A 25,635-nucleotide genomic window follows, 5' to 3' on the forward strand; every position below is an offset into this window, starting at 1 on the left:
TTAGTTTTACAAATTCTCTAAACCACAGATGCCAGTGTAAAAAGGCTGCAATGTTTCAGCTCTATTATAAATATGCAGCAAAAATATCCTAAAAGAAGGGCCTCAGTCAATGACTTATTTGTTTTAAGCCCTAATAATGCAATACAACAGAATATTATTAACAGGATCTGACCCTACCACGTAATTATTCCAGGGATAACTTCTTAGAAAAGCTAACCTTCATTTGTAATTGTGATGCCCTCTTGTGAAATCTAAGCAGATGAATGAGGTTAAATCAGGACACCACTGAGAGAAGGAATCTAAAATTGAATGTATCTGCCACCAGTGGTACTAGGCACTTGAGATCGACACAGATCAAATGCTTCCTCTGTAAGCAGAATTAATCAGTCCTAAAAATGTCTTAACGTGGTACAAGGCAGTATTTCTTTTCAGGAAGTGCTAACTTTCTACTGAGAAATAGATTCTGTCTTAACTTCAGAACACCCTTGAAAATCACCCGACCAAAAAGGCACCAGTTTAAGGTATCTGGCCTGACACCAAGTTGCGTACTTACACTCTGCTTCTTAAAATTCAGTGTTGTAAGAATCCGAACACTCTGTCCTAAACTGTGGCTCAGTGATCTTAAAACATGTTGTGAACCTAGTGTGGGCCATTTTTCAGCACTGGATGAAACGATTCTGCCCTTATCTGTCTTCAAGATGTCTTGGGAGATATCTTAATGTGAGCAGGGTCCTTAGACCCCTCCTAAGAAGCATGACCACAAAGTAACCTCTGGTAACACACGGGTCTGGGCAGAGAACAAGACCATTGTGTGTGACCTGATTTCATTTCAGTGAATGTCCCGGTAAAGAATGACATCATCCCATTCTTTTTCTTGATCTCCACTTGTGACTGTCCCCCCTGCGCTCATCATAATTAAACTGCTTCCCCCCTCCCATTCCCTATTTCTCATCCCCACGGGCATTGCTATTTTCTCCTGAACTTCCTGCCTGAATGTTTCATTAGGGCAAGAGCAAAGGCTTTTCCTCTGGTCCGTCAACACTGCTGGAGTTTGCTTCTTGGCTACATGAGACAAAGCATTATTCTAAGGGCAGCCAGAGCAGACTGAGAGGGTCATTTGCTGGGACGGGTCTCAGTCAGCTGGGAATGGAGAGCAGCCAGTTGAAGACGGCCCGCCTGACGGGCACAATGTTTCTCATCCCACTGGAGTTGGATTTTCTTTACACACAAACGCATTGGCTTGGAGGATGTATTGTCTAAACAGATGCATTTAACCATGTACATACCACATGTGCACATTTGTATCCTTTTATGAACCAACACTTGCTTTATCACTTAGATTCATACTGCAAGACTCACATGTGAGAGTATTTCATTTCAGACGGATGGAAAGAGGATGTAGAAGACCCTAGTTTAAAAACCGGCATGAGAATGCATCCAAGTCAAATTGCTGTGCGAAGGAAGGCACTGACTGTGGTGTTTTGAGTATTTGCTCTTACAAGGAAAAAGCAAAATCAACTTATATCCCACATCCATGTAATGGAAGATGATACACGAATTTAAACTATGAACGATGAAGACAATGCAGAAACTGGAAACCGTTTTGATAGAAAGGTAGGTGAAAAAAAATCCAAATAAAATTGTCTGTTCTCCAAGGTCCCAAATATGTAAACTATTAGGTAGTATCATATAAAATTACTGCCTTTTAGGTCAAAAAGAGTCAAATAGGAGTAATTTTCTAAGATTCCACCTAGCAAATTTTCATATAGAAAAGATTTATGGGCTTGGGTTAAGGGTGTGTGTTTTTTTAACTTTAAAAGAAGTTCCTATTAGGTAGCGATTATATTGTTTTTACAACAAATACATGATTTTAACAGACATTGGGATTCTGTGTAATAAATTGCCTTCTTTGATGAGAAATGTTAAGAGTGGTCACAAGAGTGCTTCTTAGCACGCCCCAATTCAGCTCTTTATACACTGCACCAAGTTTTCCATGTCCTTGGATACCAAGACGAGGATAATGCTAGTGGTTTTTAGGGTTCACATCTGAAATTGATTCTTTGAAAAGATGTTGCTTACTATTACAGTCTATGGACAATTTTTAAAAAATATTTAAATTCAAATTAAGGTATTGAGTATAACTTAAATAATTTAAGTAATATAAATAAATAAAGTCCCAGGGAGGCACAGTTAAGGCATGCTTATAACATTTTCCATCTCCAAAAAGCATCAGCAGGGCTAGGAAAGGTCTTAATTGCCTTACAAACAACATAGTCACTGTTCTAAGTTATCCCATCTGTGTGCACCAAACCTTGTCTGACAGTGCGGATTTTGAGTCCCGAAGGTACAATAGCGGCCATTCAGATTTTGGCAGGTGTATTTCAAGCTGAAAACCAAGCTCCACAAAACATAACGGTCTGTTCCACAGGTGTGGACATTTTTGACAAGAGCTCTCAAAATCTCCCCCAAGCTGTGAAGTTTAATTGTCCTTTTGGTGTCATTATACGTGAATACAACCTATCTCTCCTTGGAACAAGAGAGAATCTTCCGGCAATCGAACAGCCAGGAGACGCTTGGGCAGCTTCTGAGATTTGCGTATAACATCTCCTGGTTCTGTTCCTTGCGTTATGTATTTTGGAGGTGATGCCAAGTCCACTGAACTGCAGGTAAGCAGTTCTTAAAGCTGGAAAAATATTAAGTGAAAGGACTTTATACCCCAATGACACGAGCAGAGAGGCAATCAAAAATGCACAGGGCAGCCTTTTGAAACCCCAAGACTCATTAAAATGGTCCTATTTTCTAAACCTGCCTGTCTGAGCACACACAGAGAGGACCCATTTCTTTCTACAAAATTTGCCAGCTGGGAGGACTGTGGCTATGTGAATACAGGTGTAGTGTGGGAAGGGGCTCAGCCAGCTATCTAGTCCAGCTCAAATGATGGATGAGGAAGGGCAGAGATCTCTGAAACTGGCAGCTGGTCAGACATTGAATTTGAATTTTCCAGTCCAAAGACAAAAAAAGCAGACCGGAGCCAGCTCTAACAGGGGTTCCGCAGATTTTTTTTTTTTTTTTTTTTTTTTTTTTGTGGTATGCGGGCTTTTCACAGTTGTGGCCTCTCCCGTTGTGGAGCATAGGCTCCGGACGCACAGGCCCAGCGGCCATGGCTCACAGGCCCAGCCGCTCCGCAGCATGTGGGATCTTCCCGGACCGGGGCACGAACCCATGTCCCCTGCATCGGCAGGCGGACTCTCAACCACTGCACCACCAGGGAAGCCCGGTTCCACAGATTTTTAGGAAATAAATGTCATGTATGTTAAATTTGAGCAAGTGATTCTGATTTCATCCAGTATTACAGTAAATGCATTTCTATTTTCTCGTAATAAGGATAGGCTGAGAATTGAAAAGATATAATATTGATACTTAAAGTGGTGAAATGACTCATTAGAGGGAGAAAAGTGTAACATGAAAGATTAGTAACCAGATAATAAACAACATGGCAACCCAGAAAAGTGGTCTCTTCAAAGCACAAGAGAAACTAAGACAGATGCTCTGAGAAATCAAAGCATCGGGAGAGGTCTTCAGTGACCTCTTGGGAAGATATGGGGTTTCCAGCCTCTTCTATAGTTAATTTTGAATGACATGATACCCAAGGACAACCTGTTTCTTTCTTACAGAAAACTTGATGCACTGGACTAAAGGTTCACAAGGAAAAGGTTTGGCAAACGAACTCAAGACGGTGAAGCAGTCTTAAGAAGTCACAGTTCTACTGTTGATTGAACTTCTTCCTAAGCAGATATCTTTTTCAGTTTGTTTTGGAATATTTTCCTCTCCCGTTTGGAGTTTCGAAGTAAGGAGACCTAAACTTCAACTTGTCTTCTCTTACTGTTGATTTAGCTCTGGAATAACCAGCATCCAATACCTTGCTGGTGAGATCCCAGACCACCTGCCAACAAAGCTCTGAGAATTAGAGAAAATCTGCCAGTGTTCATGATTTTATGTCAAGGAATGAACCCCAAGCTCCCAGCCATTTCCAGCCGTTTCCCTTCTTCACTTGCCATTTGTAGTATGAGGACAAAATGTTTAATCCCATAAGTATTAGAAAGAGAAGCTGGAGAAATCAACCCTCAGAAGACAAACCTGAAATTCAGGTCAGACTTGAAGATTTTGTTTTGTTTTGTTCTGTCTGTGTGAGGTTCACGAGCTTTCTGGTGATTAAAGGACTTATTCCAAGTCAGCCTGGGCTAACACAAGACTTACAATGAAAATCAAGCAAAGGGCAACGATTCTGAAGGGCTGCAAAAACCAAGAGGAACTCAACAGTTTCCATGGTGCTAGTTTTCAATGAGGGTGGAAACAACTTTCAAAGTTGACATCTGAGCAAAGACTCATGGTGTGGGGTATAAATTCATATGAACCAACACCCCTAGGGATGTTTTTGCAGCCAAGGTTGTGTTGCTGAGATGGGTCTCCGTGGCCTGCCCTGCGTCCCACGACACTCTTGGCACCAGTGTATGTGGCCAAGGCAAGAAACTGTGAGGTCAAGCTGTGAACAAGACAGGTGACATCTGTAGTTTTCATGCCTGAAACTTTGGATGACTGTGCATAGCTGGCCTACCATTAACGACCCCTCTAATTCCCCTGAGCTTCCTGAGTATCTCATGACATGTTAATAAAGTTACATGATTCTTCAGATGCTTCTTTTGCCATTCCTGGAGACGAATTTCAAGAAATGGCTCTGCCTTTCAGCTCTTTCCGCCAAGAAGGAGGAGAACGCTTACAGGAAGGGGCAGGACCATTGACTCCTGCGTTTCTGGTAATTCCCCACCTGTGACACATTCCCCTCTTCAAGGGACATGGAGTACCCGGGTTTAATGAGTGCCTTGGTTTAATTAATCGAGACCAATATTTGATATGAGTACCTTTGAAGATTTTCTGCAATTATTCTGTCTTGGAGAACCTGCATGTCATTTGCCAAATTCACCTTCCTCAGATGATGGTGGCTGGCCGTCAGCACCTATGATGGAAGAAAGCAAAAATGCCATCAGTTGCATTTCATCAGTGATTTTACCTTTCAGATGTTGCCCTTTCACACCTTCAAAGGAGGACATCATTAGGAATAGCATTCTTCAAATTTCTTCCAGACTGAGTTTCTCTTTTTTTTTAAGTTTGTTCTTTAAAAAAATTTTTTTTTTATGTGGACCATTTTTAAAGTCTTTACTGAATTTGTTACAATATTGCTTCTGTTTTATGTTTTGGTTTTTTGGCCGTGAAGCATGTGGGATCTTAGCTCCCTGACCAGGGATTGAACCTGCACCCCCTGCACTGGAAGGCGAAGTCTTAACCCCTGCACTGCCAGGGAAGTCCCCAGACTGAAGGTGATTCTTAAAATCACTCCAAGAGACTTTGAAGTACTGTGGGTCATTCAATCCTTTTATAGAAGTTTCCATTTGACTTTCTTTTCATCAAGGGAGAGACTTTCCATTAGATTCATTTCATATTATTCTCTAACTGGATTTTGTAAAGCCAATAAAGAAGTCTTTCTTTTTAAAGGTTTACAAAATGTTCCAAGTTTAAAAGTTGAATGACGTCTAATTTCAGGTTCTAAGACCTATTTTAAAGGAAAACATGCAGAATCATGAACTCTTCTAAAGTGACTGCAAGCTACTATTTGATGAGTAGCAAAGTAAGCATTTTCAAGTGGTTAAATTTGTTTCTATTCTGCATTTATGACAGTTGAAATATGTAAGTGACTAAAATCAACTTCGATACTTTGAATACGAGGAAACACCCATTTTAATGCATTAAGTATTTGATGAAGCAATCTTGCTGACATGAAGAGCACATTTAACATATGCATGCTATATATAAATGCAGATATGATATATAAATTAGAAGAGGAAAGATATATAGTAGCTATATCTTATAAGGATATACAAGCTATAAGACATAAGCTAGAAGAATAGGAAAACAACACACACTATTTCACAACCCCAAATTTCCTTTACATTTAAAAAGTATTTCTCTTGCCTGTGTAATACTAAGACATTTCATGTGGAGCCCTCTTACCTCTTCACTAGTGAATATTCTCAGAGGTAATGGGTGTAGATTATTTCAATACAACAGACCTGGCATCTCTTCTTGTTCTGAACTGGCCCTGGTGATTCAGGTTGAATGTGGACAGTCCCAGGTCCTCTGCTCTGTTCTGGAAGCTTCACTCTTAGGGAGACTGTTGTGGTAGGACCTCCCTGCAGCTGGCCGCCTGCTGCAGGCCTCTTTCTCCCATGCCACCCTTGTCCTTATCACGTCTCTTTCTGTTCCCGGCAGATCAACTCTTCCGCCCATTTCCGCCACCCCCTGTCATCTGACACACCCAACCCGGTCAGCTTTTGACCACGCCCCTGTGCTTCTCATCCTGGAAGTTGGTGAGTTCTAGAAGAACTTTTCTATTCTCTGATAACATTATAAATTATTATAAGCATCACGCAGATCTCCACTTTTTTTTTTTTTTTTTTTTTTTTGCGGTACGCGGGCCTCTCACTGTTGTGGCCTCTCCCGTTGCGGAGCACAGGCTCCTGACGCGCAGGCTCAGCGGCCATGGCTCACGGGCCCAGCCGCTCCGCGGCATGTGGGATCTTCCCGGACCGGGGCACGAACCCATGTCCCCTGCATCGGCAGGCGGACTCTCAACCACTGCGCCACCAGGGAAGCCTAGATCTCCACTTTTTATGTATGTTCCAGGAAGACATATAAATGTTTACATTTATAATTATGCACGGCACCCTGTGATCTTCCAAAGTAAAATTTTACATTTGAATGTGAGGCTACAAGTATCTGGCTGTGGTCATGCTGGATTATAGCCTATCGTCAAACAACAGCGTCCTTTCTCAGTTATTCGCAATCTCCCACTGGGAGCAGCAGGAATTCCAGGCTACAGAATCCACTGGCTATTTTGACCTTGACCGAATTACTTCATTTCTCTATGCCTCAGTATCCTCCTCTGAAAAATGAGGATTAAAAATCGTTATCTATTCCATAGGGTTGACGTGAGGATTACATGCAAACATCCACGTAAGAAATTTAGAAGAATAAGTGGCCAGGAAACACTGGCGATCATTATTACTGGCACTGAATTTTGTTTTTAAGCCAGTAATAAAGATACAACTTCCCTTGCAGTAGTAGTTTGCAATCAAAAGACATTTTCATGGAATGAGACCAGGGTTTTCATCCATTTTATAAATGGAGACTTTGCTTTGTCATCATTAAAATTATAATGTGCAGGAGAATAGTGTAATAATTTAGAGCTATAGCCTATTAAAGAAAGAACAGAGGCAAGTATTTATACCTGCTTGATAAGTGTACGCCTGTGAGAGTCAAATACTCCTGCTGTGCTGAATGAAGTTTCATTTGCCAAGAGAGAGTAAGGAGATAGGATGACTGAACCACCACGGTTTTTAGTTCCATAATCTCGACACCAGCAGATGGATTGCCTGGATCCTTTCTGCCTTTATATGTGCCAACTTGTAATAATTCACTATAAATAGAGTACGAAATGTGCAATGGAAAATTTTAATGAAAATATTTCTCTCTTTTTCTTTTACAATTTCATTAATGAACACGGGTTAAAACAAATTTATTCTTTAGTTTCAGCAAAACAGCATCATTTGACAAATAAAACCAATATTACTAATGTTAACCAATTAATTTGATTCCAACCAACAGAATATTATTGGTTTATGGTTTTGTTTATATTTAATTAGCAATCTGTTTTGGATTTTCAATGATGTAAGTGTAATTATATTATTGTGGATTTATAGTTATATAAATGTAATTAAAGTGACTTAAGCGGGGGCTGCTTATTTCAGTAACAGTTTAGTAGATAAGGATGGAAATCAGTACCAGGGCTCAAGTCCATAGCTCAGGTTGACACGTGCTGCTGGAGAGCACCCATCAGTCTGGCTTCCCTGGGATCCGAGCCGTGAGACCCTCTCCATGCTTTCATTTCTGCTAGAAGAGTTTACCTTTATTCCCTCCACATATGAAAATTCTAAGCACCCCTCTGGGATCAGCTGACCCCCTCAATTTTCATTTCTCTCTCTCCCCAGAACACTTACAACATTTAAAATCTGTGCTACACGATGTAGCATCTAGTGAGAGGGTCTCCACTGCTGCCTAGACGGGGGAAGGTCTCGTCTCTCTGGTCAGGTTTTCAGACTCCGAAGTGTGAGAGTTGTACTTGGGGCTCTGTCTACATTCTATGCTCTAATCACAATGTGACCCCAGAACACCTTGCACTGATTGAGCATCGCAGTGTAGTCAGGATCTGAGTCACTCATGGACACTTGGGTTATCTGGGAGTTTATTCAAGTTTTGGTCAAGTGTATCTAATCCGAGACCCTGAACGGCTCCTGCAGCAAGAATAAATGAGCGGCCCGCAGCCCTAAAGCTGGGCCACACAAACCTGAACGGAACAGGGAACCACTGGCCCAGCTTTGGGTCATTTTGTCCTTCCTTTTTCTTAAGCCAGACCTATCATATTTTCTGCAGGCAATGACTCGGCCTAAGACTCCGATGTATATATGTGTGTGTGTCTGGAATGAACTCACACGAGTCTCAATGTCTCTGTTCGTAAAATAAAAGGTAAGATTGGAAGACCTCCAAAATCACTTCCTGCTCTAAAATTCTATAAAATGTTGGCACATGTGCCCATTCATTTGACATTAACATCCACAAATAAGTGTGGGTGTGCGCCAGAATTTCACCTGCTGATAATATGTCGGGAAGTTCAGTCTGATGGTTTAAGAGCTGTACTTTTGAAAGTTTGGCCTGGCTTCTCTCTCTGTATCAGTGTGTTATTGCTCTTAGCACTTAGGGATCCGTGCTGGAAAGCAAGTAGATGATTGAACTGAGCTCTCCTGGCTTTCTCAGTTGTTCAGAAACTGAGCCGCATTTCCTGGCTCTGAGACTTTGTGAACTCATCAGATTTTGCTGCAGAGAAATGTCATTAAAATAACAGTCCCCGGTGGGAAACACTAGCACCATTCATAGTTAGTGAAATGCTGAAACAGTAACTGGTATTTTAAAACTATGGATTGGAGGCCTTTCTTTAGACTGTACGCACGCATGCGTTTAGATAGATGTGTAGAAGAGATGTTTGTTTGTTTCTTAAGCAGCTGTCCTTTAATTGTCTCCTAGAAGTGGCTTTAGCCCTGTTGCAGAAATGCAGCCTGTCTCTGCTCCCTTCACCTTGGAAAGTAATATCCGGTTCCAAACTGCCTTCCCTAAGGCGTTGCCGGAAGGTCCAAAATGTCCTCATTAGAAAGCTTACACCAAGCCACACCAATCTTGCCATTGTGGATGGTGCACGCATGTGGGGCTATTACTTCATGCACAATGACATGAGACCAGAAAACATGTGAACAGGAAGCCAAACCCGAGAGAGTTGGGGAGCTTCCAGCTTTCCAGAGAGCACAGAAATGAAGCAAAATTCAGCAACATTCTGGACTCAGGTATCTGGGGGACAGAACAGCTGCACCCCAGCCCACTTCAAACACTGCATAGGAGAGTACAGTGGCTCAGGCAGCACCCAGCCTGGACTCAGTCATTATGCCGGCAAACCCTCAAAGATTGTGAAGTTGTAGCCCTTGCTTAGGATGACAAGACTTTAAATGGCTTGAGTAACCTAAAAGTAGAATGGCCAGCACCATATATGGAAGAATAAGAAGGCCAAGAAACCCCGGCGATCACTGGCGATCAAACACTGGTAATCCTCACGTCAACAATGTATCAGTATGTTCCTCACCCTTTCAATCATGCTAATGGAAATTCCCTCCAATATATCTTACTCCTTCTTTAAAGAATAAACTTTCCCATGATACAAGCTCATCCTATTCTAAAGTATATATTTGCTGATTATTTTGTATAACTGAGATAGTAACAGTTCTTTTCTGGGTCTCTTCTTTCTTTTTTTTTTTTTTTTTTTATTGTGGAAGCATTTTTAGCAAAAATAGAAACCTCTTCATCATCTCCAAAACCAAAGATAATCTCTGAAGTTTGGGGAATTTGAAGTGAGCTATCAGAAGCCGGATGGAATTCAGATTACCATCAAATACGATCTTTCTGATGAGTGATAAAACTCTTTCTATTTAGAGGTGACAAGAGCTTCTTAAATTTGCTTTTAAATGTGTTGATACAGTTTACCTACCAGGAGGAAATATTATACGACTTTGTGAGACCAGCCATGAAGCCTGGGGCTCAGCCCCTTTCGTAATAAATGGTATTTGCTCTGAAGTGTTCAGGTGGGGTTGAGAGCTCTGAAATCCAGGAAATCTGATAGAGGCTTTGCCACAGAAGATGTGAAAGGGTATAAGAAAACTAAGGTTATCAAGTAATCAGACCTCAGCTTCCTGTCTGCTAATTAGATTGTTTTCTATTCATTCTAAATGTGAAAGTTCTTCCCGTTGTTATCTTTAAAAAACTCACAAACGTGACATACCTCTCCTTTCCAGTTACCCACCATTCAAGCCCATGGGAAGAATTTCCTGCTCAGCCTAAAGAAGAAGGAAATGTTTGTGGGGTACATCGTGCCCAGGTAAGAAATCATCTCCTTTGCTTTAGTCTTAGAAGTTTCCTCTTTTACTCTAGTCTCTGAGTGGGCCCCCAATTCAAGGGAAGTGAAAAAACCCTGCTAAAGAAAGAGCTGCTTCTTGATGAATAAGTATGAATTCTTCATGAGTACGTGTTCTTTATGAATAAGTATTCTACTTGCCCACGGATCTCTTTCCCAGTCTCCGCTCATTTCTCAAGGCTCAGAGGATGTACATATTTCTCTTTTTGAGGGTATACAAAGTTATTGGCAAGACTGCTCTGGACATGGCCTCCCTGATGAAAAGTGAATGGGAAACAATCCACTCAACAGCGGGGATACGAGATGAAAGCTCAGAGCCCCATGAGCCCAGAGACTGACATTTCTTGGGGGAACTGAGCATGATGGGTACAGCCCGGTTTTTATGTTTCTTCTCTAAACTTCTAAGATAAATCTGGCAATTTTATACTTTTTAAAAACCACTTTTTACATATAAGCAATATCATTTGTATCATTTTTTTAGATTCCACATATAAGCGATATCATGTGAAATCTAAAAACAACGATACAAATGAAATTATTTACAAAACAGAAGCAGACTCACAGACATAGAAAACAAATTTATGGTTACCAAAGGGGAAAGGGGCGGAAGAGGGATAAATTAGGAGTTTGGGATTAACATATACACACTACTATATATAAAATAGATAACCAACAGGGACCTACTAGTGCAGGGAACTATACTCAGTATCTTGTAATAACCTATAATGGCAAAGAATCTGAAAAAGAATATATATATATATATATATGTATATATATATATATATGAATCACTTTGCTGTACACCTGAAACTAACTCAACATGGTAAAACAAGTAAACAAACGAACAAAAGCAATACCACTTATGTAAACAAAAGATTAAATGAAAACCAACTTTTATTTTTTTTTTATTTTTTGGCTATGCCACGCGGCACGTGGGATCTTAGTTCCCCAACCAGGGATCAGAACCCACGCCCCCTGCATTGGAAGCCCAGAGTCTTAACCACGGGACTGCCAGGGAAGTCCCCCAAACTGACTTTTTATTTTACTTGATGTTGTAGTTTAACCTCTCAAGCCAACATTACCCCAATTAACTCAATTTCCTTCTACGAACTTGTACCTCTTCTTGTTTTATGGTATTCTATTATAGCTACCCAGTTGACCAAGCTTAAAACTAATATTATAGACATTATATTATTATAGACATTTCCTTTGTCTTCATTCAGTCCTCAAGTTGAGAATGTTCCACCTTCTAAATCTCTCTGGAATCTGTGCCCTGTTGTCCACCTACACTGCTCAGACCCTCAGCATTTCTCACTTGTTTACGACAGTAGTCTTTTAATCGGTCTCCTAGTTTATAGCATTATCACCCCCTAGGCCTTTGCCTAACCTACATTCCACACTGGAGAGTAGATGATCTATATAAAAATCTTCCTAAAACATAAATCACATCTAGTCTCCGCCTTCTCAACCCCAAGCAGAGTCCTTCCTTGTCTCTCCATTGGCTCAGGAGTAATCTTGAAAGTGCCAGGTCTGGGGAGGTAAGGAGCTTGTGCTGCAACGCTTCCATCATTGAGATGGCTTTGCTACAAACAAAATAAACCAAATAAACAAAGTAGTCTATTGAACCAAATAATGTCTTAGTGATGTAGGTGACATATTTCAGCCCAAGCTTTTTATATGGATGTGAACCTATAAAACAAATTTTTTTGGAGCATGAGCTGGTCTAAAAAGACTCATGAGCATGAGTTTGAGTTTTACTAGAGTAATGGGTCCAAACACCTCAGCATGAAGCACCACAATACCCATGATCGGACCCCTGACTAAATCTGCAGATTCCCTGGATTCAACATTCCAGCACCAACCGAAACCAGTTCCCCGTCCCCTGGCTCTCACATAGTCTGCTCTCCAGTGCTCTTCCCTTCTGAAATGTCCTTCCACACCTCCTGCTCTTTTTTTTTTTTTTTTTTTTTTTTTTTGCGGTGCGTGGGCCTCTCACTGTTGTGGCCTCTCCCGTTGCGGAGCACAGGCTCCGGACGCGCAAGCTCAGCGGCCATGGCTCACGGGCCCAGCCGCTCCGCGGCATGTGGGATCTTCCCGGACCGGGGCACGAACCCGTGTCCCCTGCATCGGCAGGCGGACTCTCAACCACTGTGCCACCAGGGAAGCCCCCTGCTGATTCTTTAAAAGTCACACCAATCAACATCATCTTTGTAAAAGTTCCTTTGACTTTCACTGGGGAAAATTACTTGGGCCTCAATTCTGTCACTTAATCACAACACACTTCTGTTTTTTGCAGGTGTTATATACTGTTAAGAAAATTAATCTGTTGTTTTGGTCTGTTTCCTTGGACTAGGAACTCTTCCAGGGCAGCAGGATATTAACCTTCTTCATTTTGGTATCACTAGTGTTCAGCACAGCATGCAATACACGGTAAATGCTCAAAAATCCAAGGCACTGAATCAAAGATGAAAAAAGCGAGTAAATGGAAAAGCCCTAAAATTGAAAGAAACTGCTATTTTCAGACACTGTGCTAGGTACTTTACATATATTATTTCCTTTTAGTCCTTTCAACAATCCTCTCCTTGGGGTAAGTAGTATTGGTCTCCTTTTGTAGAGGTGAAACCTGAGGTTGAAAATCTGCAAGATCTTGCTGCTGGTCGCATAACCACGTAATGGCAAAACCAAGCCTCCGATCCAGATCCCGTCACAGTCTGCGTTCTTTCTGCCATGACTGAGTAGGCTTTGGAGGCTAACGTTGAGATTACGTGGTTTATCTTTGTAACAAAATTAGCTAGATTATAGAATTTTAGTATTGACAGCTCACTTTTAAATTTAGGGGGAAAACCAAGTAGAATCCAGTCTTATTTCCAACTTTAATTATGCCTTAGAATTTCTTGGAAGCCACAGAGAATTTTAAGTGGAAATCTCATTTAAAGGGAATCTTAAAAATAGACCCACTTTTATAATGGTTCCCATGTTTGTTGAATAAATAATGAATAAATAGCTCTATTGCATTCTGAAATTTGATATGAAATCTTTCCACTTGGTCTATTTTGGGTATTACACCATCATGTAAGATACTGAACACTGGAGAGTTACAACAAATGTGAGTTTCGGATGATTAAATATATATATATGTATATTTAATTAAATATATACATACATTTGGGTATCCTGAACTCTTTTATACACACACACACACACACTGGTATACACACATTACGTGTGGTTTTCATAGCTATTCATCTAAAGATAAAGGCAATCAAACTCAATGGATTCATCATAGCACTTAACGACACTAAAAGTGAGAGGCCTTGCTTTTCTACATTACTGTCAATTTATATTTCTTAGTTTTCTTACCTGAAATAAAGACTAATTTTCTATATCTCATAGTACACCAACTTATAATCACGGTTTTATAAATGCAAATTGAACAACTACCCAAAACAGAACTTTATTTTCTCGGCTTATTCATTTAGTGAATCATACTTTCTAAATGTTCAGAAATTGTATCGCTCTTAGCGTTACCCTAGAGTTTTAAATTCATCTTTTGTTGAGAGACAATTTCTCAAAGCCATGAGCATCACCCCTGAGAAAAACACTCTTGTTAATTCAGCATCCCTTACAGACACATAGTTCAATAACAGAGCTTGGGGGTTTGCCAGTGCTTAAGAAGTTTGTGCCCACGTTCCTTTAATATTTAGACCCTTCAGCTATGCAGTGATAAACTTAGGAAGAATTCACATGTCCACTCTAGTTACAGTGTTTTGCAGGGTTTACACAAGCCAGTGCAAGTTTCAAGCCTACGCCAAAAAATGGGATTTATTTCATAGTGTGAAAAGAAAATTCCAGCAACTATATTTGCCTGAAACTGTGAGCACTGAAAGCAGAGAAATTGAAGCTGGAAGTAGATGCATCGTTTCTGGATGCCTCACAAGCCAGGTGAATAACCAAGACTCCTTTGCAGGGCAAGATGTGTGTGTGAGTGGAGAACAGTCAGCCAGCACCAGGACCGGGACACGGGGAAAGGGGCAGTTTCAGCACTTCCTCTTGGTGCTATTTTGTTAATAAGTGAATTATCAACAGAAACCTCTTTCCCTTCCTATTACTTTTAGGAGGGGCCCAATCTGGGTGGAGGACTTTAGCCAGAAACACATTTCCCATCATGGCAGCGTCTGAGTGCGGGAACCCATTCCCGCGAATAAATACGATGAAATGGACAAGAGCAGTAAGGAAACTTTGTTTTCCTCCTTTGGAAAGAAAAAGCAGAGCATCATACTTACAAAAGTCGCCTTTAAAATCTTCTCTGGAGAACAAGCTCTGGGAACTGGGAGCTTGCGGAGGAGCAGAGATAAGGTGGGAGCGGGGCTTCCTTCCTCCTTCTGGGGGCGAGACTCATTGTTCCTTATCTCCCTGACCTCCGGGCGCAAGGGGCCGGGAAGGCCCGGCCTCTGACCCCCTCGGCCCTCCCTCCTGGTCTCGGCGCCTCGGGTCGGGGTTTCCTATTAGCCGCTCCAGCCGCCCAGCCTGACACGGGCCCGGGGATGCATTAAGGCCAGTCTGTGAAGTGCTTGCGAGATGCAGAGGGTTATATAAGCCCGCGTATTATTATCATAACACACCCCCATAGAACCAAGGCTGCCAGACAAACAAAAGGCAGTTCCAAGAAGGGGAGGGGCAGAGGCAGAAGTTACACTGGGGGTGAATTTCGGGACACTGCTGAACTGGCTGGAAAAAAAGGCAACTCAATACGTGTATGCAAACCTCGGCAAACAAACTGAGCTGCAGCTGGCTGGCCGGCCACGCGGGGGGGCTCCTCGGAGGGAGGGGCAGTAGAGGGGGTAGGCAGGGCTTCCAGGCTGCGGTCCCGGCTCCCCCTTCCCCGGCACCCGGCACAGTAGCCGCCCGTGGCGGGATGGAGTGGATGAGGAAGATGTGGTATTTGGAAAGGCAGACGTTCCAGAGACCAAGTGCTTAGTAAACACGGATGTTTCCTAGACTCAGACCAGGTGCTTCTGTTGCTTTGCTTTCGTCCTGGTCTCTTGTTTTCCTAATGATGGTTTTCGGGGGAGTTCCCTGGGCCGGGGCCGAACCCTCTATGTGCATCCTCTATTTTCAATCTCTGTGGGCCCCCGCTTTTTTTCTCTGTGGGAGCAAGACACCCAGCCAGACTGTTCTTTAGGCCAGAGCTTGGGTCTGAGAAAGTTCTGGTTCACTCTGAGCACCCATCCTCCCTGCGACCCTCCCTCCCCCATCCTGCTACCTCCAGTTTTCTTAGATTATTTTCCTGCCCCGTTCCTGGCCCCGCTGCCCAACATGTGAGGAGCTTCATCCTCCTGGCATTCGTGGCTTCCACGTGTCACCCCACTAATTACCCTCTTCCCATCCTACTGCCCCTCACCTACTCCAGCTCATGAGAATATGAATCATTCTCTAAAGAAGGCCTTTCCGTTCCTTCCCCTACCACCCTTCCTCACATCCTCTCCCTCAGCCTGGAATGTCCTCACTCCCGTTTCCTTCAAAGCACAGTTCAGATCCCATCTTCTCCACAAGATTTCCCCAATTTCCCTTCTTTTCTCCCCATTGACCCGGCACGTAATTCTTCATGTGCGTCTGGTTTCGTAAGTCTGGGGTCCTGTGTGGTTCTCCGGGGTGGCCTAGGACAGGCACTTCGTGAGTGTTGAAGAAATTCAGCTGACAGCCGACGTGGTGTCACCTGGGCCATCAGTCTTAGAGTGGGGGGGCCGCATGTAACCTCCGTGGGCTCAGGTGAAAGCCCGTGTTGATGGGCTCTTGAAGCTGTGCAGTGGGCCCAGGAGGGTTTGTGATAGGCATAACTTTGGGGTATTGGAAATTTTCATAAATTAAAAAAAAAGAAAAGAAAAGAAAGAAAGCTTTACAAAAAGTGGAGAGGAATGTCTAACCTTGAGTCATATTCCTTTAGGACATGTGTTCATGAGGGTACCAGGAACTGTGGCCTCTACTGAGTTCCTGCTACTGCACATCAGGAGACCTCTGAAGTGGACCTTACTTCCTAGAAGGCCAGAAGAGTTCCCGAAAGGTGAGCTTTTCAGAAACCACAGACGTCTGGGATGTGTTTTGTGAGAGAACTTCTCCACTGTGGAAAGAACAGAGACTATCACAACAGCAGCTCCACATGAGAACAGTAGTTCTCTGGTGACTTACGATATGGGGTGAAGTACAGAACGCGAGCTGTCAGGTGTTGAATTTCTGTGGCTAAGCGTTCAAGCGTTCTTCGGGACGTTCCCGTTAGTCTCTGGTGAAAGCCGTGTGCTGTCGATGCCACCTGTGGTGGTTGGGTGGACTGTGATGCCCTTTAAGAGACTTGGGGTGTGTCGACATGCTCTCCCATGCACACAGAATGTTCAGTGAATTAGAAGAAGTTTCCTGCTTCCACTAATTTGGAACAATAAAAACGGATTCAGGTTCTAAGGAGGAATTTTGGCCTCCAGTTCTTGAGGTCTGGGCTTCAGGAAGGACAGCGGTCTCATTGCAATTCCGTTGTTCACATGTAAGATCTGTCTTTTTGTTCTGCTCAAGTCTGAGCCATAACCATTGTTATTGCTACCATGTGTGAGTCCCGGCTAGGTGTCAGGCACTGGCTAGATGTTTTACACGCATTCTTAACATAGCGATTGTCCTAAAATAGAGCTGTTTAAAAAAAAAAAAAAATCTTCATTTCTCAGATGGGAAAACTGGTCATACAGCTTAGGAAGTGACAGAACTAGTATTTGAATCTAAGTCTGTCTGTGATTTTTCCATTCTGCTGAAAGCTGGAAGAAACCTGAGAATCTCATCTGCTAGTTTTCAGTCTGGGTTCCGAGGAGCAGTAGACTTCCAAGGAAGTGCTTCAGGAATTTGGGGTTGGTGGGGGGGGGGATAGGGAGGGAGCAAATGTGAGAAGGAGACCAAGTCACCTGGGCTTGGGTGCCATTCACTGGATTCAAACAAAGAAGCTTCATTTCCGTCTGTTTTATAGAGTGACTTTAGACTTTGTTTAAAACAAGGGCTTTGCTACTAAAAAAAAATTATTTTGAAACTCTAGAACTCGTTTAAATTCTTCATTAAAAAGGTATACAGCTTGAGGTTCAGAGAGATTAAATGCCTTGCCCAAGATTTTATAACAGGCCCAGCATTAACTTCAGATGTCCAAGCTCTGCCTGGAACCCCAGGTCTCCCTGAGTCCTTTATCTCCCCAGTGGTTAAATTGCAGGGAGAGTGAGAGAAAGTCTGACCTGACTGTGTTTCCTGACAGTATTCTTCTTGAAAACTGAAGGCAGGCATACTCTTGACTTTGGCTTGATAGACCATTTTCTGTCTCTTTGGCTCGAGTCTAAATTAGTCAACATTCACCTCGTGGCAAATGAAGATCAAATGAGGAGTAAATATGTAATCTGTCTGGATGATTTAGGGCTCTCGTCCTCTTTTCATTCAAATCAAAGCAAGTAGCAGAGGATACTTCCGCGTGAATCATCTAGCTGACATAGCCTTGGCCTGAGAGTACTCCTGCTAGAAAACTGCTTATGCCCCCATGGTTATCAGTCCAATCAAAAGTGACTCTTTTCACAGGAGACACCATAGGTGTGGCGAAGACATTACTCATAGGTGTGGCGCAGACATGACTCTTAAGGGGGTCAGTATAGCCAAGGGGAAGTGAGTGTCCTGCAAGTCCACATAGCTTGCACGGCTTGTAAAGTCTAAGATTTCACATGCTGCTTTGACATCTTTGAGCCTCACGGGGCCCCGAAGGGCTGTGAGTTCCCCTGCTTTTATCTGCAGTGCTCCCACCGAAGTGGGAAAGGCTCCCCCAGTGGTTAGGTCCCCGATAGCAGGGCATCATCACTCCACCTGGGCCTCATCCTAATAGGTTTCACTCCCCTGCCAGCCCACACAGTCATTGCAACAGGCCAATCACATCGTCCCTGGGAACCAGGGTACCACTTACCATCTTGTTACTACAGAGCCTGCTCCCCAGAGCTCCTTCTTTTTTTAAAACTAATTTTTATTGGAGTAGAGTTGCTTTACAATGTTGTGTCAGTTTCTTGCTGTACAGCAAAGTGAATCAGTCATACTTATACATATCCCCTCTTTTTTGTATTTCCTTCCCATTTAGGTCACCACAGATCATTGAGTAGAGTTCCCTGTGCTATATAGTAGGTTCTCATTAGTTATCTATTTTATACATAGTAGTGTATATATGTCAGTCCCAATCTCCCAATTCAACCCACCCCCGTGCTTGGTAACCATGTTTGTTCTCTACATCTGTGACTCCATTTCTGCTTTGCAGATAAGTTCATCTCTACCATTTTTCCAGATTCCACATATAGGCGATATTACACGATATTTGTTTTTCTCTTTTAGACTTAACTTCACTCTGTATGACAATGTCTAGGTCCATCCACGTCTCTGCTAATGGCACTATTTCATTCCTTTTTATGGCTGAGTAATATTCCATTGTATATATGTGCCGCATCTTCTTTATCCATTCCTCTGTAGGTGGACATTTAAGTTGCTTCCATGTCCTGGCTATTGTAATTAGAGCCCCCCAGCTCCTTCTTGTTCCCTCTGTTCCCAAATGTGCCTCTGTGTTGCCCCATGTGGCACGAAGTGTCTGCTTCCCCTGGGTCATTAGTGTATGTGACTAGTATAAACTGTTCTTGATCCCCTGTGTCCCAAGTCAGATGTCCTATGTTTGGTCATCCCAGAACCCTAGGGCAGGAGTCCCTCCCTCCCCCACGGGGTGAAGAGGAGGCGAACAAAACAATGACCAGACGTTAATGCTAATACGAAATGGAATTTTCAGAGAACTAGTGCCAAATATCACATCCTTTGGAGTTTCGCTAAGCATTAGGCTATTGGCAAATAGAAATGACTTTTAACTGAAATTAGCCAGAACTGACCTAATAAACTGACCTTTATTAATTTCAAGGCCCCTGAGCTTTCCCATCTGCCCTTTTTAATTTTTACCATTCTCACCTGGAGATTTTTGCAAGCAACAGCATCGTTCTCTTTCCTGAGACGGCTTAACTGTAGTCCTGCCCAAAGGCAAAGGAATCAGAAGATGACCCTGCCATGCCTGTCATTTAAATCTTTACTAACAGCATTCTTTCAGAACAATGTAGCAGAAAGAATTTTTCGCATCTCTACAGACAAGAGATTATAATAAACAGATTTTTTTTCCATCTGAAACATCCCAATATTAATGTACAATATTCTCAGCCCTAGAAACAAAGCCTTCGATGTAATTTCTTTCCCTGTTCATGAGATTTACAATAGGAAGGTCGTGTTTGTACTAGATTTTGGCTTGAAATTAATCTTCTTTTCTCCTCAGCATTTCTGTAGAATCCATGCACTTCATTATTTAGTCATTTCCAAGTATTAAATGCCTGTCATTTTTGAACAATGATCTAATCTTCCCTTTATGGGTGGAGAAACTGAGTTGTGAAACTTGCAAATCATCGCCAGGACACAGATCATTCTAAAGTTTGTGGCTACCCGTGGAAATGCTTTTCTTCCACACATCTTAGATTACAAAATAAAATTGTAAATTGTCTCAGAAGCAGCAAGTATGACATTCTCCAGTTATTAGAAAGTATTCATTAAAAGCTCATTTGCATTTTGCCTTACGAGAGAAGCTTTATGGAGTAAATAAATACATTCAAACTCCACCACCAACCTCAACACAGGCTGTGCTGGAATCACGTCCCCTGTCTCTGGACTGTGCCTCATACAGATCAAAATATATTCTTAGTTCCGTTGGACAAGGGTTCATTTGAACCACATCTGGTGCTCATCAAACCTCTATTTTAGGAGTGGGGAATTCTTTTTCAGAGATACATTATGTCTGGAAGGTCTATGGCAGCAAACAGTCCTCATTAAATTTCACAACATTTTACCCACATATATACAGTACTCGCTTTTATGTGATTACGGGGCCCAGGCAAAACCCTGCGCGGTCACTTCAAAGAATTCCTCACTTGACTAATTCTAAAGAGTAAATTGATTTTCTCATCATTTGTTGTGTTTGACAATAGAAAGGCTGACACAGCAACATTGCTAAAATGACATCTCCTTTCTATTCAAGGGGAAGGAATTCGTGTTAATATTCTTAATGACTGGCATCTTTATGAGAAATGTGAAATCATTTATCCTCAGCAATAACCTGCCGAGGATTAAAAAGTACTTGGTACTTAGAACGGAAGTCATCTGTCAGGAAAAATTATTTAGACGGATGCAAATGAACTGAATAAATTGGCTTCCTAATTATGGTGTGTATATTCAAGTTTGTTAAAATTGGTTTGAGCTGAAGAATTTGGAGAGGATCTTTCAAGAAGTGGTCTGACATTCTGCTGGAGGAAAAGATAACACGTTCGTTTGATAAACTCCTTTCATATTTCCTAAGGATTTCTGGAAATGATTTAAGAAGCAAGGGCATGTAAATCAAGAGAAAACGCATTAAGTAAGCGCACGTATGTCTTGCTAATTTGGAACAACGGTAATAATGCCTCATGGAAAACACCAAACAGCGTGTTCATCTTGATGCCCTAGATTCTAAATAACCCATAGTGTTTTCCATGGGGGTTTGTTTCAACCCTCTCAGGGCCGGCTTGGGCATTAACCCAACGGAACACGTCTAAGGCAGCCCTTAATGAACGATGTAGAGACCAGTCTGTATTCTGTAGGAACTGTCCCACTCTTAATGGGTGTGGTGTTGCACACCAGTTAGCAAGTCTTTATTGGAATCTCAGTCTTCTCTGCCTCGCTAGCTTGATAGCAAACCTTCATTTAGCTCTTTACCAAAAAGCCTAGTAAATTGTGGGAAGAAGCACTTTACTGGCATTGGCAGTTGAATGAGTCTGGAAAAAAAAGGGTGTAAATTGTAGGCAAATGTAAACTCCCTCATGTAATTAATGATGAGGTTTTACTGTTTAGCATTTATGTAGAACTTTCTTTTGAGAAAAAAAAATCGGCGTTGATTTCTGAAGACAAACTGACATGGGTCCAAATCCTAGCTCTACAGGTGTGTAATTTTTTTTTTTTTAATTTTTAGTCTTCTAACTAGAATGACTAGTACAGGAATAGTGAAGTCAGAAAGTGAACAGCAGTGTATAGCACGTGGTCGGTACTCAGTATCATTCAGTTTCTCCCTCCTTTTCTGGCTCTTTTAGGGTGTTCGTGTCCTAATCACTAGTTCAGTATTATTTGCCCTGAGTCAGTAAAAAACATTCCTTTCTTCAGTGAGCACGAACTAAGCGGTGACCCTGGCAATAGCTGCTTAGGTTCCTGTATTTAAATATAAATATTAAATGATATAGAGAGATAACAGTAAGGGTCTCTTTAAAAAGACAATGACTGATAATTATTAATAATAACCTGAATGTTATTGTTGTGACTTCAGCCCTGGAGACAAACAGTTATTCAGGGCATCTGGTCAACTCAAGCTGTTAGGGTTGGTGTAAGAAATCCAAAGAAAGCTTTTTCTTTCTTTGATGCCGAATCCAGTTTGCCCCCTCCAGTCTTTTTGTGAGCAGGCGGAGGAAAAAATGGCAAATGCAGGGCTTCCCTGGTGGCGCAGTGGTTGAGAGTCCGCCTGCCGATGCAGGGGACACGGGTTCGTGCCCCGGTCCGGGAAGGTCCCACGTGCCGCGGAGCGGCTGGGCCCGTGAGCCATGGCCGTTGAGCCTGCGCGTCCGGAGCCTGTGCTCCGCAGCGGGAGAGGCCACAACAGTGAGAGGCCCGCGTACCGCAAAAAAAAAAAAAAAAAAAAAGGCAAATGCAAAAACATATATACTAGAGAGCAGGGGCTGGGCAGAGCACAGGAGCACAGACTGGGCAGAGAAGATGAGGAGAAAGCAGAGGCGTGGGGGACATAGCTGACCGCAGGGCTGAAGTCTCTGAGGGTTGCTGATAGAGGATGTGCTGAGCCCAAGACAGGAAAAAGCCTCGTTTTGCAGAATCTGCAAGTACCCGTGTCTGGGGCTGGCAAGTGCATTAGTAAGAAGAACCAGAGATTAAGAGCCCAAGCCTGAGGCAAGGGTGATGGACAGCAGGAGGAGTGATAATGGGCAACGCCTGAAAGGAACTGCTTTAATGCTATAAACCGGTGCCAAGTGGAGAAACCTGAGACCCGATGTGTGATTGACTTCCACGAATGCACTTTTTACCCTGAAATTCCCTGACATTGCAGTCAAGCTAAGCTGTGCACTTAAGGTGTCTGTGTGCTGGGGGGCGGTGCACGGAGTAGGACAAAGGTCATATTACTAAAGCAGGAAGGAGGCAGGAGAATGTTGTCCTCTTGGCTCACCTAACTCTTCTTGTTTGAGGAAAAATGGATACAAGTGAATATTATTGGAAACTGGTGTGGGAAGAAACCACAAAAGGGACAGCTGGAATCGTGGGCTGGAAGAAAGGAGGTGGAAAAGTATATCCCCTGTATCCTGCCACTTCCCTTGACCTCACGTCTTCCCTGACTGGTCCCTTCCTGCATCGTCAGCCGGTACCTGCGAGGGCACCTTACATAGTAAGTCAGCTGTGTTCACCTTTTATCCTGACTGGTTATAGCAAAGGGAAAAATCATGGACTCCCAGCAGTAAGACTGAGTATGACTTTTGTCACAGAGACAGGAGATTATCCAAAAAAGGTTATCCAGACAGTTGAAATCTGTCAGATTATTGACAGAGCAGTTCAAGTTTCCAAAAGCTGGCTTAAAAATTTTTTAAAGTGAAATTTGGTTTCTTTACATTTTTTTTTCCCTGGCTTTGAAACTGTGTTTTGCTTTAAAGCTGAGGTTTGGCAAATTGAACCAACTCAATTTTTAGGTCTTGTATTTAAGTATTTAGATCATGACGTCTTAGAAGCTTTTTAATAGAGAACTCCAAACATCATTTATTCATTTAACAAACATTTACTGAATGCTTAATGTGTGCCAGGGGTTGCTGCTGATACAAATAGGATGTGGTACCTGCTTTTTCAAACACATGCTTTTCCATACAAACTGTGTTCCTGGAAAGAATTCTCTCGATTGCAGAAGTGAAAGATCACTGAATATATGGAAAAGAAATTGGCTAAAATATCAACTGAGCTTAAAGGAAAAAAGGGAAAATGTGGAATAGGACAGTTTAATTAATGGTAGGAGTTCGGAGTGGTCCAGGTCCTGCCTTAACCCCTGTAGTTCTACACATCAGTCAAGTTAGTCAGACTCTTAGACATGTTTCCTTGTTTGTATGATGGGGACCATGAGAACTGCATGTCATAGGGATGTTGAACAAATTAAATTAGATAATGTATATAAAGCACTTACTTGCACACAGCAGGTACGTATTCAATAAACCTTAGCTGTTATTATGTATAATATTAGTAAATAAAACACAGGCATCTTTTTCAGTCATTTAGTTTTGTTCTTTAAGAGAATGTTATTTTTTTCTATTACTAAATAAAGCATGAGCCCTAGAATTTTCAGCTATGGTCATTAGGAGTATAAAAGGCATTGGAATGTCAAGGGCATAAATTGGAAAGAGTACTGGTTCTGGAATTTTAGGACCTGAGTATCTCTCTGCAGAATATGACTGCCAGTTAATAGCTATGAACAATAATGATACAAGTAACCTCCACAGCCTGTTTCTTAATCTGTAAAATGGGTCCAGTAATGCCTGTGCTATCTACTTCATCCAAAGAGTTATGAGGATCAAATAAAATAGGATTGTAAAAATGATTTGAAATGGGTAATATGATATATAAATAAAAGTTACAGCTAAATAATAATTATGAGTTTTCCCTGAGCTATGGTACTGATGACTGACTGGCAAAAAATGTAATTGTGGTTTATAAATATTTTAGGTGGAAATTACTTTTCAGTTTATACAGGAATAGATTATAGGTTTGGAGGAAGTGTGGAGAACTAGAGACCTGGATTCTAATCAGCTCTATTAGCATATGCAAATTATTTAACTCCTGTGTCTCTGTATCTTCTATAAAAAAGTTTGTATTTGAAAATAATTACAAAGAAAAAATCTAAGGTTTGGAGAATTGATCTAACTTACAGAAAAGTTGCACAAATAATAGAAAAAACACTTGTATATCATTTACTCAGATCCATATATTGCTAATAGTTTGCCCAGTCTTTTTATCAATTGGTCACTCACTTTCTCTTTCTATGGATTTATGTATGTTTGCACGTATATATTTTGTTTGTTCTTCCTTGAATTCAATGAAAGTTGCATACCTCATGGTCTTATAACCCTAGATATCTTTCAATGACACAGGTACTTAGTTGGGTGACATGCTCCACAGGGTGGTAAAAATCAAATGAAATGTTGGAAAGCACTTTGGAAAGTATAAATTGTTATATAAAATTAAAAGTTTCATAAATTGGGAAAAATCAAATTTCATAAAACATCAGAGGAATTACTAAGGAAGGACAAACTAAGGAAGTCCATTTTCAATGTGTACAAGAAGCTAAAGATTGAGCAAACTTAGGAGTCTCTGTGATGAGTGAGGGAAACGAGAAAGATGCTCTCGAGTTATATTACTTCTGGAAGGACCTGCATCCTTTTTTTGTGTTGTTTTTTTATTTTTAACAGTTTGCCATTTTATGTGGTCTCTTTGGTGGAGATCGTGATCATGTTTGAGAAAAAATCATCGAAACTCAAGGGCAGTTGCTGCTCAGAGGCAGAACAAAAGAGCTGTAAAGAGTTTGGGAAGAGTTCAGCTTTATTTCTACTGGTCCTCCCTTTGAGTAGTGAAAATGACCTGCTTTATTTTCATTATAAACAACAGTTGAGATACAAATAAGAAATAGGAAAGCATGTTTTATAGAAGTGGTCAATGTATAGGCTTAGTTGAAAATAGTATGAACAAAGTATTCTTAAGGACCAAAGACATAATTTTTCATAGAATCCGTTTCCAGCACTCGCTGTGATTAAGGTTTAGCTATATGAAAAACAGGTAATTATTCTGCCAAATTACCTCTACCTTGACAATAGAATTCTCCC

General features: G+C 41.7%; 1 protein-coding gene across 5 annotated transcripts in view; it reads right to left on the bottom strand.

Annotated features, from left to right (window-relative positions):
• Nucleotides 1-15,173, bottom strand: part of SULF1 (sulfatase 1) — a 144,379-nt gene extending 129,206 nt beyond the window's left edge. For all 5 annotated transcript variants that reach the window (XM_082674906.1, XM_082674905.1, XM_082674907.1 and 2 more), the window contains exons 1-2: nt 14,908-15,173; nt 4,920-5,014 (exon numbers count right to left, since the gene is read on the bottom strand). The gene's annotated coding sequence lies outside the window, so the exon portion shown is untranslated. The remainder of the gene's footprint in view (nt 1-4,919; nt 5,015-14,907) is intronic.
• Between the last annotated feature and the right edge of the window lie 10,462 nt (nt 15,174-25,635).

Source organism: Grampus griseus, assembly GCF_964374135.1.
Source record: "Grampus griseus genome assembly, chromosome: 17".
In the NCBI taxonomy this organism is placed as follows: domain Eukaryota; kingdom Metazoa; phylum Chordata; class Mammalia; order Artiodactyla; family Delphinidae; genus Grampus; species Grampus griseus.